This window comes from Astatotilapia calliptera, chromosome 4 (assembly GCF_900246225.1).
Source record: "Astatotilapia calliptera chromosome 4, fAstCal1.2, whole genome shotgun sequence".
Lineage (NCBI taxonomy): Eukaryota > Metazoa > Chordata > Actinopteri > Cichliformes > Cichlidae > Astatotilapia > Astatotilapia calliptera.
The window spans coordinates 23,448,749-23,462,718 of record NC_039305.1 but is presented as its reverse complement, the minus strand read 5'-3'; the positions used below and the strand labels follow the sequence as shown (position 1 = coordinate 23,462,718).

General features: G+C 39.6%; 1 protein-coding gene across 1 annotated transcript in view; it reads right to left on the bottom strand.

The window, feature by feature from the left end:
* Positions 1 to 13,970, bottom strand: part of LOC113021122 (protein shisa-8) — a 129,536-nt gene that overhangs the window by 76,102 nt on the left and 39,464 nt on the right. The gene's annotated exons all lie outside the window — the stretch shown is intronic.

The following is a 13,970-nucleotide window of genomic DNA, read 5'->3' as shown; positions in this document are numbered from 1 at the left end:
AACAAATTGCCTAACGAGCTTTCACAAGTGCACTCACGCACATCCACAAAAAGGGAAGAAGAGAGGAGAAAAGTGTGATATGAGGCAAAGATAGAAGAATGAGAGAGAGAGAGCGCTGAAACAAAGAGGACCAGAGGGAGAATGTTTGAAAGATTGCTTAGCTGGGACTGTCAGAAAGATAATAAAAATTGGAAAAAACAAAACAAAACATGGATGTGCATATAATATGAACTGCCATTTTTTTTTTTTTAGCAAAACAACTTTATCTCAACAGCTTTACCTGCGGATAAAGATTATTTACATCAATAACACACAAAATGCTCTGAATTCAATTCAAGACAGTGGAAGTGAAGATAAAAAGGATGAGTCTCTGGTTGTTTGCCAGCTGGGAGCGTCAATCATTTATAAGAAATAAGACAGCTTCCCCTCTTGCTGTCTTTTACTGTTTGATGCCTTTGAACAAGTTCTGATGCCGCTTGAAAACTGGAACACGGGCAGGAAAAGGCCTGCAGATTTAACTCTTTGGGAGCACGCAGAACTTCAGCTGCAAACAAAGACTTGGACTGAGAGTTATATCTGATGCACAGTATGGCGTTACTCTACTTTAAATGTTTTAAAGACACTGGATAATGGCCATGTGGGTGTACTACATCGTGGGGGTACTTCCTTACTTGCTTCAGGATGTGCTGTATGTAAAAATTGTGGAAATGCACAGCTGATTTGGGAAAAAACATCTTTAGTCAGGTATGACAGGCAGGGCTTCGTGTATACTACTGTTTATAGGGTTTACATGCAGTATATTATATGTGAAGACTGCTCTCAGTGGTGTGCATACATTTAATTCATTAAAAATGCTAAGCCTAACCAGATTCTAAATATCCCACTTGTAACTTTAACTTAAATTAATGGACCTTATGTGATGTAATGTCTGCAAGAAGGTTTAGTCCAGAATAAGTCACATGGAACAAACAGGCTGAAAGAGCTAAGCAAAGATTTTTGGAGAAGCAATGGCAGAGAAGATGGAAAAATGACGGAGAAGATGGAAAATGTTGGTTTCAAAACTGCAATTCCTGCCCCGCTTGATCACCATTAATTGCTAAAATCCACTATTTGCTTTTAATAAGGCCAAATAAAAAGAAACACTCACTGAATTATACACTATGCCACTGCTGACTTAGGAGTCTATAATTGGTTCTTACAAACTTTCTAGTGTTTTGTGTACATGGCAGGAGAAAGCGCGCCATCAACGTGTCGTTTTTGACAAGGAAATTACTGTGACATAGTCAACAAATCAGCTGTGACCTCAGAGCTGCTTTCAAAAGACCCATAAATATTTCCTCACTGTTAATCTCACTGTTGAAACCTTCACACAGCCTCCCAAAATGCATTAAAGCAATTGTCTTTCTATTAGCCTGCTGTGAAATGGTTGCCTGTGGTCATGAGAGCAGTGAACATGAAAACATTAACATCAGCACAATATAGTGCAATCAAACACAATACACGTGCAAGAGGCAATGAACGCACCCAGCTTTGTGTGTCTTTGCAGGTCATTCAAACTCAATTCATCAAATTTAAATTCTAATAATTAAAAAAGGAAACTCTTATGTGACAGTCACATGGAAAGATGCACTTCTTAATAGGAATTATGCAAAATTTTAATGTCTGTCATTATTTTTTTCATGCATCAGTTTTGTGGCCATTTTGAAATTCCATTATCCAGAAAATTTACTTAGTTCTATGAATCTGAATTGAGCAGTTGACACAGATTGGTGGATGCTTAAAGTCCCTGAAATACTTGTTTGATCTCTGGTAGCAGATTTGGAGGCCTGTAGAAATATTATGTAAAGCAGTTTTACATATACAGTACACGTAATGTTCTTTAAAATCAATTCAAATGAGAAATAAAAGCTTCAATATAAACAAATTATTCTCAGGCAAATCTCAGATGGTCAGGTGGAAAGTGTCTGGTGAACCGACCTGTTGAATAAAATGCTTTTAGTGCTCAACCATAGTAGAAAAACACTATATTAGAAGGAGTGATGACTATGTGTTTGTGCATTTTTCCTGCTTTTTTTGTTTATCTGGTCGACCATCATTACTGTGACCTGTGTCTTATTTCTTTATAAAATGTTCATGTATATGCAGTATATCAGTCTTATAACTAGTAGCCTACACTAGTTACTTACCTGCCTATTTGAATTTAAACATTACTGTCGCTTGGGGTTGACAACTGTCCCGTTTTAGCCAGGATGTCCTCGTCTAATGAGTAAAATTGGTTCGCCCTTTACTCTAACTTAAATATTCCTTTTATATTGACCGTTACCTGGACGAGTACTTGTGTCACAGCTAGGGCTGGGCCATATTATACCGTTCACGGTAATACCGGTATAATGTTAGGCAACGATAGGAAAATGAAATATTGCGATAGAATGGGAGTAAAACGCGCATACGCAGTGCCTTTGTTTTCATACGCACATGGCCGATTGTTGAGTGAAACAGATGAACCAGAATTGGTTTGTAAAAATGGTGCAACTTCCGTGATGTGGAACTGGTTTGGTGTTTGTCCGTCAGATACACAACAAAGCACATTTTTTTGCAGAACATGCAAGCGGCCGTTGTTATTGTCATATTTGTCAGACTAAGATGCTCTTAAATCTGGGAGTAATCTGGGTCCTAAACTCCGTATACTTCAGGTCAAACAACACTGCAGCATCACTTAGAGTTAAAAACTGTCTAAATTCTTTCATCTTTAATAAAACGATCAGCATTGCTGCTTTACCAGGTGTAACTATAAAGTTTAACTTCCAGGCATCCATGAAAACAAAAGTTATTACATTTAACGGAGTTAGAAGTTAGCAGGAAGCTAGCGGAAGTTAGCTCGCTAGTTTCGCTAGTTACCTAAGCATGATATTGCATGTTCTGACTGAGAGATTTCTGAAAAAAATCAAACGTACAGCTCTGCTATCACTTCCAACATAAATGAAGACAGGAAACTAAACAGCAGTGACGTTTGTAGGGTTACTGAAGTTGGGCTAGCTGGTATATAATGATGTGCTACGTGATCGCTAGCGACACAGCTATGTTAGCATAACATAAACAGTGAAGCTGGAGGACGAACACTAACACTTTTCCACTTATAAAAGTTAACGTGAAGGTTCTTCATGGTTAGAGACAAATGCAATCGCATGGCAGGATGCTGTAAACGGACCAAACTTCAGTCAGGAGAACAACTGAGATAATCCATCCACAATACAAGGTTAGTCATTAATATACTGCAACAACATGGGAATAGAGCAGCTGCCAGAGAATTCAACATTAATGAATCAATGGTACAGAAGTGGAGGAAGCAAGAAGAATGAGTTTAATAAAGTTTGATTTATCTGACTGCTTTGTTTCGCTTAATGTGCCTTATAATCCCGTGCACCTTATGGTCCGAAAAATGCGTACTGCACACTGCAGTTTAATGTTGCAAAGCACCTCTTTTTAACTTCAGTGGATATTATACATGGTTATGCTCAGGATATGTCAGCCCATTTCTACTGGAAATGCCTTTTGGTTAAACTTTCAGCAAGGAATTTGCATTTGCACTGTTACATTTTTATAAAGCTTTAATGTACATAAAAACCAGCTTCTTGTTTAAGTGAAAATAAATGGAAGGTTGTCTTTTTGCGCTAGTAATGTTGTGGAGTTGTATTTTGTCTCGCATCAATTATATCGTCGGTTATATCGTAATCGCAAATTTTCAAATATATATCGTGATAAATATTTTTGGCCATATCGCCCTGCTCTAGTCACAGCCCTCAGTGACACCCGTCATGTGCACCAGATGTGTGAAATAATACGTCATTTGTGAAAATATGGTGCCGTTTGGTCTGCGTAGCATATCAACCAGGGTACCTGAATCCCCCATTTACAGTATTTTATTTAAACATTTTTTCTTTTTTGCTTATTTTTCAAAGGAAATGCCATATTGATTGTTTTAAATGAGGTATTGATTTAATTGAATACCAACATTTTACTGCATTTTTATTATAAAAATATGAACATAGAGTACATATTTGTATTATGCCCAGCTGGTTGTCCATTGTGCTTCTGGCACGCCACAGTGTCCTTTATTTGATAGCTAAAAAGTTGGCAACCCCACTGTCGCTGGTTGTTCTTAGCAAACCGTGCACTTACCAGCAACAACATTTGCAATGTTGGCTGTGATTGTGGTGCTAGCTACTGCATTTTAGGAACATTTGCAGCGTGTTGTGAATGTAAATTCATTTACACGAAAAACTAATTAATGCTACAGCACATAAAGTGTGTTGCTGTGCCTGCAATGCCTGAAGAAAATCTGCTGTTAGCTCGCTAGCATTATCAGTGCTAACGTTCCTTCAAAGTCTTTGCTGCAATCAGAAGAGAGGGGAACTGAGGACTGAGAGCAGTAAGCATGGAGCATTCACAACTCAGCTCCACTCAGCTGTTATGAGTGCTCTTGGGCAGTTGACAGAGAGAACTTATGTACTCAAAAGAGAATTTCAAAGTATAGAAGTAATAGCAAAAGTCTTCAATAACAAGCGATAGAGTTTAGTTATTCCTTTAGAATTTGTATCCTGTTTTTCCTTTCACATTTATTTTGGTTGAATGTTTTACTGATTTTTTAATTCAACCCAACTTTTTTGCCAAACTTCTGTTTGTTTAAACATCCTGACTCAGTGTCCTGACTTTGATCCTGAATCCTTTATGAGACTTAGCATAAAATTAGCTATACTGTAGCTTATTATTATTTGACACTTGACATTATGTTATTACTGTACTGCTTAAATTTGCTGATCAGTAGTTTTGTTTTTTCTTTTGGAAGTTTGTGGTCTGTTGGAGTGAGTCAGCAGTCACCGGTAATGTTCATTCTGCCATGCAGTGAACATCTATAAAACTGATATTCTAGTCCTACATCTTTCCCTTGAGGAAATACATTCTTCACTTTTCTGTTTATTTATCTTAAGCAAAATCTATTCCAATCAAACAAAAATACTAACTTCACAGAAATGTGATCTAAATTGAAATCTATTCATTAGCTTTCAATATGCAAATCACCCTCAAAACTTGCTCTTCACCTTTGATGTTTCGCAGACTTTAGCCAATCACAGGACTCTCAGGACCAGACCAGATGAGACTATAGAATAATATGACAGATATGCCAGAAAAGCATTTAAAGCAGTATATTGTGGTGGTTTAACAGGTTAGATGGAGTCCTTGAGCCTTGAACAGCATGGCTTAAATCTCAAATCTTGTTTGGTGGGAGGAGCTTAGAACAAAGAGGTGAGAGCTGTCAATTTTTACATTTTGGCTTTTTTTGTGTTGTTTAAAGATGGCTGCCTACGACAGCTACTCCCAGGTGTGAATATGAAGGGAGGTGCTGCTGTAAAGCACCCAGCTCAGCAAACCTCCCCTGGATAATTTTCTAGCCGAATAACTTTTTGTTTTTTTTCTGTTTTTCTTTCTTTCTGTTTTTTTTTTTATTCAACTTAGTGGAATTTCACATATGACACATGCTCTCTGGGCTGAATGTGATTAGATTGAGCTTACTGTCAACAAAGGAAAAAATTGAGCAACTCAGCAGTTTTATTAGAAATTATTACTTAAATTGTCATCATTTATCATGACTATTAGCTTAGACCTTTATCTCTAGCATTATTTGGTTGAAACTAGCATGGCTAAAAACACAAAGTTTGAAGTTAGAGAACAAGAATGAGATTTCCACAGGGATATTGTGTAACTGATGGCTTAAAGGGACATGGAAGTATAAGCAGTACCCACAGACTAGATGGTGTGTGCCACATAATGTATCCACACATGCATCTCAATTGCCCTTTGATTTTCCGCTTGCTAGCTAATATATTTTCTCATTAATACGTGTCCACTTCCAATCAATTACTCCATTTGTCTTCCTCTTTCATCCCTCCACCCCCACTCACACTGTCTCTTGATTTTCTTCAGCCTGCAGAATGCTTATGAGGGCTATTGTTGAGCACTTGTTGTTCACTGCACCCCCTATCTCCCTGGAAACATCCTCTCTTTCTTTCGCTTCTCTTCTAATTCTGTTTTATCTCCCCAACTTTCTGGGTCTGACTTTGCCCCCCCCAACACTCACACCCGTTATCTCTCCCACATCTTTATTTTCATTGCTATGAGCCTTTTATCTCTCCCTGTATCACTTCCTCAACCCATCGTCTCTGTCTTCCTTCTCCTCGCGGCTCTCTGATTCTGCCTGTCTTGCACTCTCTCACCGTTGTGTCTGCTCCGTCTCTCAGTCTCTCACCCTTTGGCCCACTTTCTTTTCCAGCCTTTTCTTTCCCTTTAGCATCCTCAGCCCTTCTTCCCTTGCTTCTCTTCCCCTCCCTGAGGAAACTGTCACAAACTATTCCAACTTGCGATATTAGCACTCTTGAAATGAGACTGAGTGATGCGAGGACATCGGAGCTGCATATTCAGATTCACAAAAGGGCTCAAACACTGATCGGACTTTGCATTAAAGGCATACGTTTAATTCCTGCTTCTGACTATCTCTACATTGCTGTATGAGGTACGTCACAGCAGCACGGCTAAAACGTAGAGGAAAAATGCTTAAATTGTGGAAAAAAAATTCAGATACCATGTAGACCTCCAATCAGAAGAGCATCCCCCCAGTCTGTACGCTGAGGGAAATCTGGCCCTTTTGTCATAAGGGGAAGAGCGATAAGAGTTGGGTAGATGCATGTGGGTAGGCCTACACACGACACACGTTAAGTACACACTATATCCTGCGCCTGCCTAAGTTTGTAATTGAATAAGAACAATTAAGGTTATTTTTCCAAAGTGAGCATTTTGGAGGTTAACCAATATTCTCTGTGAAATGTGAGCTTTAAATTCCTTCATTCATTCATTTCCTAGAGCTATGAGTCCTTCTGGAGGCATGACGTTGGTAAATGGATTTGTGTTTATATAGTGCTCTTCTACTCTTACATACACAGCCATACAGAACTTTATGCTATCAAATATACACTCCAAATGGACTTCCTCTGCAACACATGATGTTATATAACCTGAATAATAAATAAAAGTTCATGCACATGCTATTTAAAAAACAGCAGAATGCACAAAAATATCTGCTACAGATAATACAGATTATTCCAGTGAGGTTTGGAAGAACTTCTGGAAAACTCCAAAGAAACATCTCCAGGCAGTCTGATAGGCTCAAAGCACCACATGCCCAGTTTGTTCCCTAACAGGACTTCCTGAACACCGCAGAGTAAGAAAACACAAAAGCTGCTCCTGATATCTCCCGAAATTATATTTGATAAAACATAATCAACTTTAAAAAGCTAGCAGGCGTGGATCTGTTGAGACTGATAACAGGGACAAATTAAAAGCCCTTATGAGCCCACCAACCAAGCATGAGTGTGTTTTCCAGTCAAGCAGTTTAATATGTGCGTCGTAGAATCCTTTCAGTCGTGCGCAATTAGTGATCATTCAGACGTTTGCAGGGAAAAGGATTAGTCTCTGGAAATTGCGCTGATATTCACGCAGCGTGAACCCTCTCAAGGGTGAAACATGTGGCGCTTGATTAGTCAGTGTGTTTGACAAGGTTTTTCTCTTTAATTTTACACACATGGAAGCTGAGGAGACTGACAAAGCTGCCTTTAAAAAAAATATAGAATAATGTGTACTGTGATTTTTATAGGGTATTGTTCTATAGAATCAAAGAGACCTCACAACACCAAGGAGTGTGTGATGTGAGTAATTTCTTATAGAAAGAGATCGTTGTTTTACTGAAAGCACATGTTGGTGCGAGACACACTGACAGGCTGATAAGAGGTTTGCACTGAAAGCCACACAAGTTTATAAAAACATGTATATTTTTATTAGGTCAACTCTGTTGATGTGTCACAATATTCAGTTATTAAATTAAAGCAGCACATGGGTGTGTGGGTGAAGTTTCCAAGAAAAAACCCACTCTCAAATAGTAGCCTTATTTTACCTCAGTGGCAGAGAGAATTCATTTTCATGTCCCTGCGATATTCATTTTCACAGCTGTAATTTCATCAGGAAACAGTTATGAAAGGTGTTCCACTTTGCTTTTTACCTGAAATGGCATTAAACTACTGTTGATGGAACTCCTCTTATCCTCCAGATTTTTTAATATTTTGAGATTAACTGTCCCTCAGCCTTGCCTTTACTCTATTCCAGTGGTTCTTAACCTTGTTGGAGGTACCGAACCCCACCAGTTTCATATGCGCATTCACTGAACCCCTCTTTAGTGAAAAATAAAATATGATTTTTTTCAAATTCAAGACATAGATATGTTTTTTATTGGTGCACAAAATGAGCGGTGCATGTCACGGTGGAGGGTCTGCCGAACCCCTGAGACCGACTCACCGAACCCCTAGGGTTCGATCGAACCCAGGTTAAGAACCACTGGTCTATTCGCTCCTGCAGTCGGTCTTCAACTGTAAAAAAACTTAAAATCCTCAAAACATGAAGATAAACAAACCCACAGGATGTGTTGAATTAGAAACATTTGGATTTAATATAAAATGTGATTTGTGTTAAAAGGGATTTAAAATATCAGTGTGTTTAATAATACTGTGAAACATCCTGAGCACCGCTAATTTCTTTATATAATGCCAGACTTTATTGGCACTTTTTAAAAGTGAGCGATCGTGCTCCTTGATCTCTGAAGTTCTGTCAGTTCAAAGGTTTTCTTTGAACCTTGGCTGCTTTTTCACTCGTTTTCTGTGCAGTCCTTGTACCTGACTCATTTCAGAGGAATGCTTTGAATCATTAAAGCATAAAAAAGAGACCAATTCAAGGGATTAACTAGTGTCATGTCTACAATTGTTTGCTGCCTACAAATAGACCAATTTTAAATGGAATTTTTGGTATTTGTTCCCATTTTTGTAGTCTATAAAAACACCAAAGATAACACAGTTTGATGGAAATAAAATAGCATTTTTGCACCAACACGGTGACTCTTTAAGAGATATTAACTGAAAAGTGTGCCACATCTCAGCGTGGTGTACAGTGTGCACTTAAAAAATTAAGGAAACTGGACAAGTGGAGGGCAAAAAAGAAGTGTCAGTTCTAAAAAAAACCCAACAAACTATCTACTATCTACTCAACTATTCTGTCTGATTTTTTTAAATTTAAATTTTTTGGTCAAATCTTAACCGAGGAGTTCAGCACTGAGTGCGTATAGCGACCAGTAAAACACAGTGGAGGCTCTGCCATGGTTTGAGGCTGTGTTTCAGCCAGTGGTGTTGGAGATCTTGTCAACAATGATGTAATTATGAATGCAGAAAAGTACCATCAGATATTGATCCACCATGCAACACTATGTGGAAAGCATCTTAATGGCACTGGCTTAATTTTTCAGCATTATGATCAATGATCCCAAATACACTTCTAATCCAGAAGAAAAATATACCTGGATAGAAAAACAGACAGGGGAGCAGTCATGGATTGACCTCCCCAGAGCCCAGAACTCAACATTAATGTGTCGTGGTGCGACTGGTGATCTTGCGTTTTGTTTTTTGTAGTCTGAGGTGGAAAGGACGAGTCCTTCTGCGGAGTCCACCTGTGGGAAGGGCTATCCTGGAGTAACACCTTTGCACCCGTTTCTCATTCTGGAGATGTTGCAGTGGTCCCCTGTCAGATCGTCATCATCCTTAAGGTGTACTCAATTACTTTTATGAAAGTAGCTTTGTCTCTCCTTGCTTCTGCTAGTTGACCAGTATTCCCTCTCTGTGTCCCGGCCTGCCCACTCTCACACTGGGCCACCCAGACCTTTCTCCCCACACATTTCTCTTAGGAAAGGCGACTATCATTACACTGACCACATTGTGCCTGTTTCCCTCTGATCGCCTGTTATCTCCCTGTTTCCTGTTTGACAGATTCACCTTATGTAAATCTGTAAAACTGTGGTTTCTCCGGTGCCCTCTCATTGCTGCTCTTGTTGTTTTTTTTAGTAAACTTTCCAAAACTGTCTGCTGTTCTGGTCTGCTCACTGGGTCTGTAATCAGCCTTATCATGACGCATTAAAGCAGTGTGGGATCATCTAGAGAGAGAACAGAATAAAAGGCAGCCAGCAGCCAGCATCCAAAGAAGAGCTTTGAATTACCTTTAAGAAGCCTGGAGAACTATTCCTGAACACTATTTTGTGTGCATGTGTACATATTTTAATAAATTGCTGCATCTCTTTCCCATTTTTCCAACAAAATATGAAGAAACAATGTGCAGCTCAAGACTTTTGTACAGTTATGAAGCAGCAGAGCAGCTAAAGGCTATCTTTATAAGCTCTTATAAGCAATTATTCTCTCGCTGTTGTGTCATGACAGAAAATTCAAACGGGTGTGTTGAAGTCCAAAATAATCAAGCCACAACTGACTTGCTTGTCTCAATCACTCAGCTGCATGCACGTGGGAATTTGTGACATCAGCTTAACAAGTGGTTTGTGATGGAGTGCAATTTGCCACCTTTAAAGAAAAGAAATATTCAAGACGCACTCTTTCTGTAGGCAATTTCAGCAAAACCGCATGGCTCTCGCTTCCAGGAAAACACAGTTTTCCCTCCACCGAGAGGAAGAAGGCCAATTTTGTTTTTTCATGGTCAAATTGCATATCAAACAGGGCCATAGAGTCAAACACTGTGAAACTAATTCACTGCATCTGTACAGTTGTTTTTCACAACCCTGCCGTGGCCCAGTCCTTGTTGTGTAACTAAATCCGCACTATTGTTTTCAATTGTCAAAGAGCATTTGATGCTAAAAATAAAGTGAGAAAAATACCCCGCGGTCATGTAATAAGACATTCAGTATTGTTCCACACACACGCACGCATTTACTCCCCTGGGTCTTTACCACAGCATTTTGTGGCTGAATCACTCTTCACTGTCACAGCAGGTTAGTTTATATTACAAGGCCCCCCCTCCCCGTGGATGATTCCAGGGGCCAGTAACCTAGCATGAAACAGAGCATGGAGCTGAAGCCCTGCTGTTTCCAACGACTGTATGCTGTATAATTGTGTGTGATGGCGCTTGCCACCTACAGTTGTGCCATTTGACTAACCTACACAAACACTGATTTGTGTCCACTCATGCACACGCAGATAGACACAAACACACACGCGCAGCTGCCAGTCTCCTACCTACAGTTGTGCCTAGGGGGAGTTAATTGATGCCACATAGAAATGTGACTCATCCCTTAATTCCCAGGGGTGGTAATTTAGCGAGGTTACAGTAGGCGGGAATTGTACAAGTGGAAGTGTGTAGTTAGCAATGATTTCACAAAAAAAAACCCTGAATCTTTCAGGGGGGCAGAAAACAGATTTAAAAACTGAACAAAAGAGAGTTTACTCAGGTTTATGACCCCATAAACAGTTTTTTTTTTAAGTCATTATTAATTAAGACCTCAAATTAAACAAAACAAACCACTTCTCAATCATTTCCCAGCTTCATGATGAATATTACATAATGTGCTTGTGTATTTTTTGCTTGTTTTTTTTTTATGTCCAGGAAAAATAACTTCACAAGCAAATTGATTACAGTACACATGATTTCCACACTCCTGCACCTTTGCTGTAGTGGTAGGTTTTTTTTAAGCAGCTGATTGTTATGTAAATAAAGTTCAGAGTTATTGTTTCTAAAGTGTTGCCTTTGAACCGGCTGTTTAAAGCAAAAAGTGCAAAATGATACCTTTGAAACTAACAGGAGGAGGCAGAAATTTAGATTTACTGGAGTTCAAACCTAGCTCTGTGTGTTTGTGTTTGTGTTTGTGTGTGTGTGTGTGTGTGTGTGTGTGTGTGTGTGTGTGTGTGTGTGTTTGTGTTTGTGTTTGTGTGTGTGTGTGTGCGCGCGCTGCATGAATTTATCTGCCTCTTCATCTATCCTTCCTTCTCTTTGTCTTGGAGCATTATGAAATGACAGAGTCAACACTTGAAGTCACTTTTCATCAGTTTTTCACAGCACTTCATCCCACTACTGCTGTCAGAGGAAGACAACACACACACACATGCACACACACACACACACACACACACACACACACACACACACACACACACACACACACACACACACACACACACACACACACACACACAGGAGGACAAGATCCCCCACATAAAGGCCACTGCAGTGGGATAAGTGGTAGCATGTATCCTATCACAGGGGTGTTTGATAACCCAGTACCTTTGACACATAAACAGCCACGCATGCATGCACGTATACAGGCGCACAGCAGATATACAGGCGCACAGCAGACACACAAACATGCCGTTGCTGCCAGATAGTGCGCCGTTGTAGGCTTGGTACAGAGCCTGGATCTGTCTCCCACCCTGCTATATTCCTATTAGAGCTGACAGCTGCCAAATAATGTCCCTTGGCATGGCTGAGTGCCTGCTGTGCCAGGGCCTGTTTGCATTCATGCGCGCGGTCTCATCCGCTTACATGAGCGTGTGTGTAGATTTGGACGACCACACACTGGTCATTGGTCCACTTAGATTATTTTTTAAAATGAGTATCATATTTTGAATAGAAACATCTATTTAATCAGGAATTTAGTTTATTGGGGGCCACAGTGCGGAGATGCACACACAAACTTGAGAATAAACTGAAAACTTTCTGAATGAAGAGCTAAAGCGAGAGGAAAAGAGATGAGCTGAATGAAATAACTCAAAAACTTAAACTCGCATCTTACTTAATCAACATGAGCTTCACATCTAGTTAAGTAAGCTCAGGCCTGTCTTATAGTCAGATATAGCTTCAGACTGTTAAATTTCAGGAAGCAATGGCAAAGCTGATGCTGTTACCGCAGAGAGAACCCCTAACACTCTAACACCAGATGGTGTGTGTTGGTCAGAATCTGTCAGCTTCAGATTATTAGTATCATTTGTCAACTTGTGGGTCCAGCTGATAGAGTTCAGTACGAGTCCCTGAATGCTTGAAGCAGATGTGATGAGCCAGAGTGCAAAAGTGCTCTGCTGGGGTCATCCCTGTGGTGGAACGAGTAACTGCGGTAACTGCAGGGCACTAACTGTGGTAACCAAGGAAATGTTGGAGGAGCTGAATGAAATGTTTGAATTTTAAACTGTAGCAAGTAGCTTTATCTGATAGAGCTGGTAATTTATCCTCTTAATCTGAGTGGTGACCCACAAACAGTAGAGTTTGTTTTTGATTAACATCAACAGTGTGAGAACTTCAGAACAACAATTTGAAGTTCTCATGTGAGGTGCCTTTTAAATACAGTTCGTCATATATATAGATATTCCTGGTAGCTACATATGATTATTGAAAATTAAATTTGAATGTGCTAAAGTGCTTTGATAACGCAATAAAAAGAAACTAAGTACAAAAACTGAAAAAGGAAACAAATCCAAGCCCTCTTGCTTCAAGCTGCATGAACCAGTTGCTGGCAGCATCTCAATGCTGAGGCTGTGGTGTTGCTAAAGATGATGTCACAGAAAAATACCATATGTCAGCCTCTGAGTCACTGCCTGCACTCATTATTTTGGGCCATCTTTATTTTAGAAACAACAAAACGCACACACGCATGCACACACAAAGATTCACTCTCCTCAAGGGATTTGTTCTCAAACATTCATCAGTGTGACGCACACATAACCCACGCATGAATACACCTCCACACACAGACGCGTGTTTGTCAGCAGAACACCTATCGTCCTGTGAAGCCTTAATATTTCCGACGATACGCAGGTACTTAGCGTGCTATCGACTCAGCGCCGGCCATCTTTGTGTGGACATAGACTGGATGGTATTGATCTTTTCTGCCACATTTCTGTCTAAACATCTTGAACCACTCACTGCAGGAGCTTCTAACATATGCATTCATTACTCTTTTTTTAATCTCTTATGTAATATTTAGATTTGTACGCATGGTTCAGTTATATATCTCATATGAAGAGGTTTTAATACAATTGTAAGGGTTGAATTTA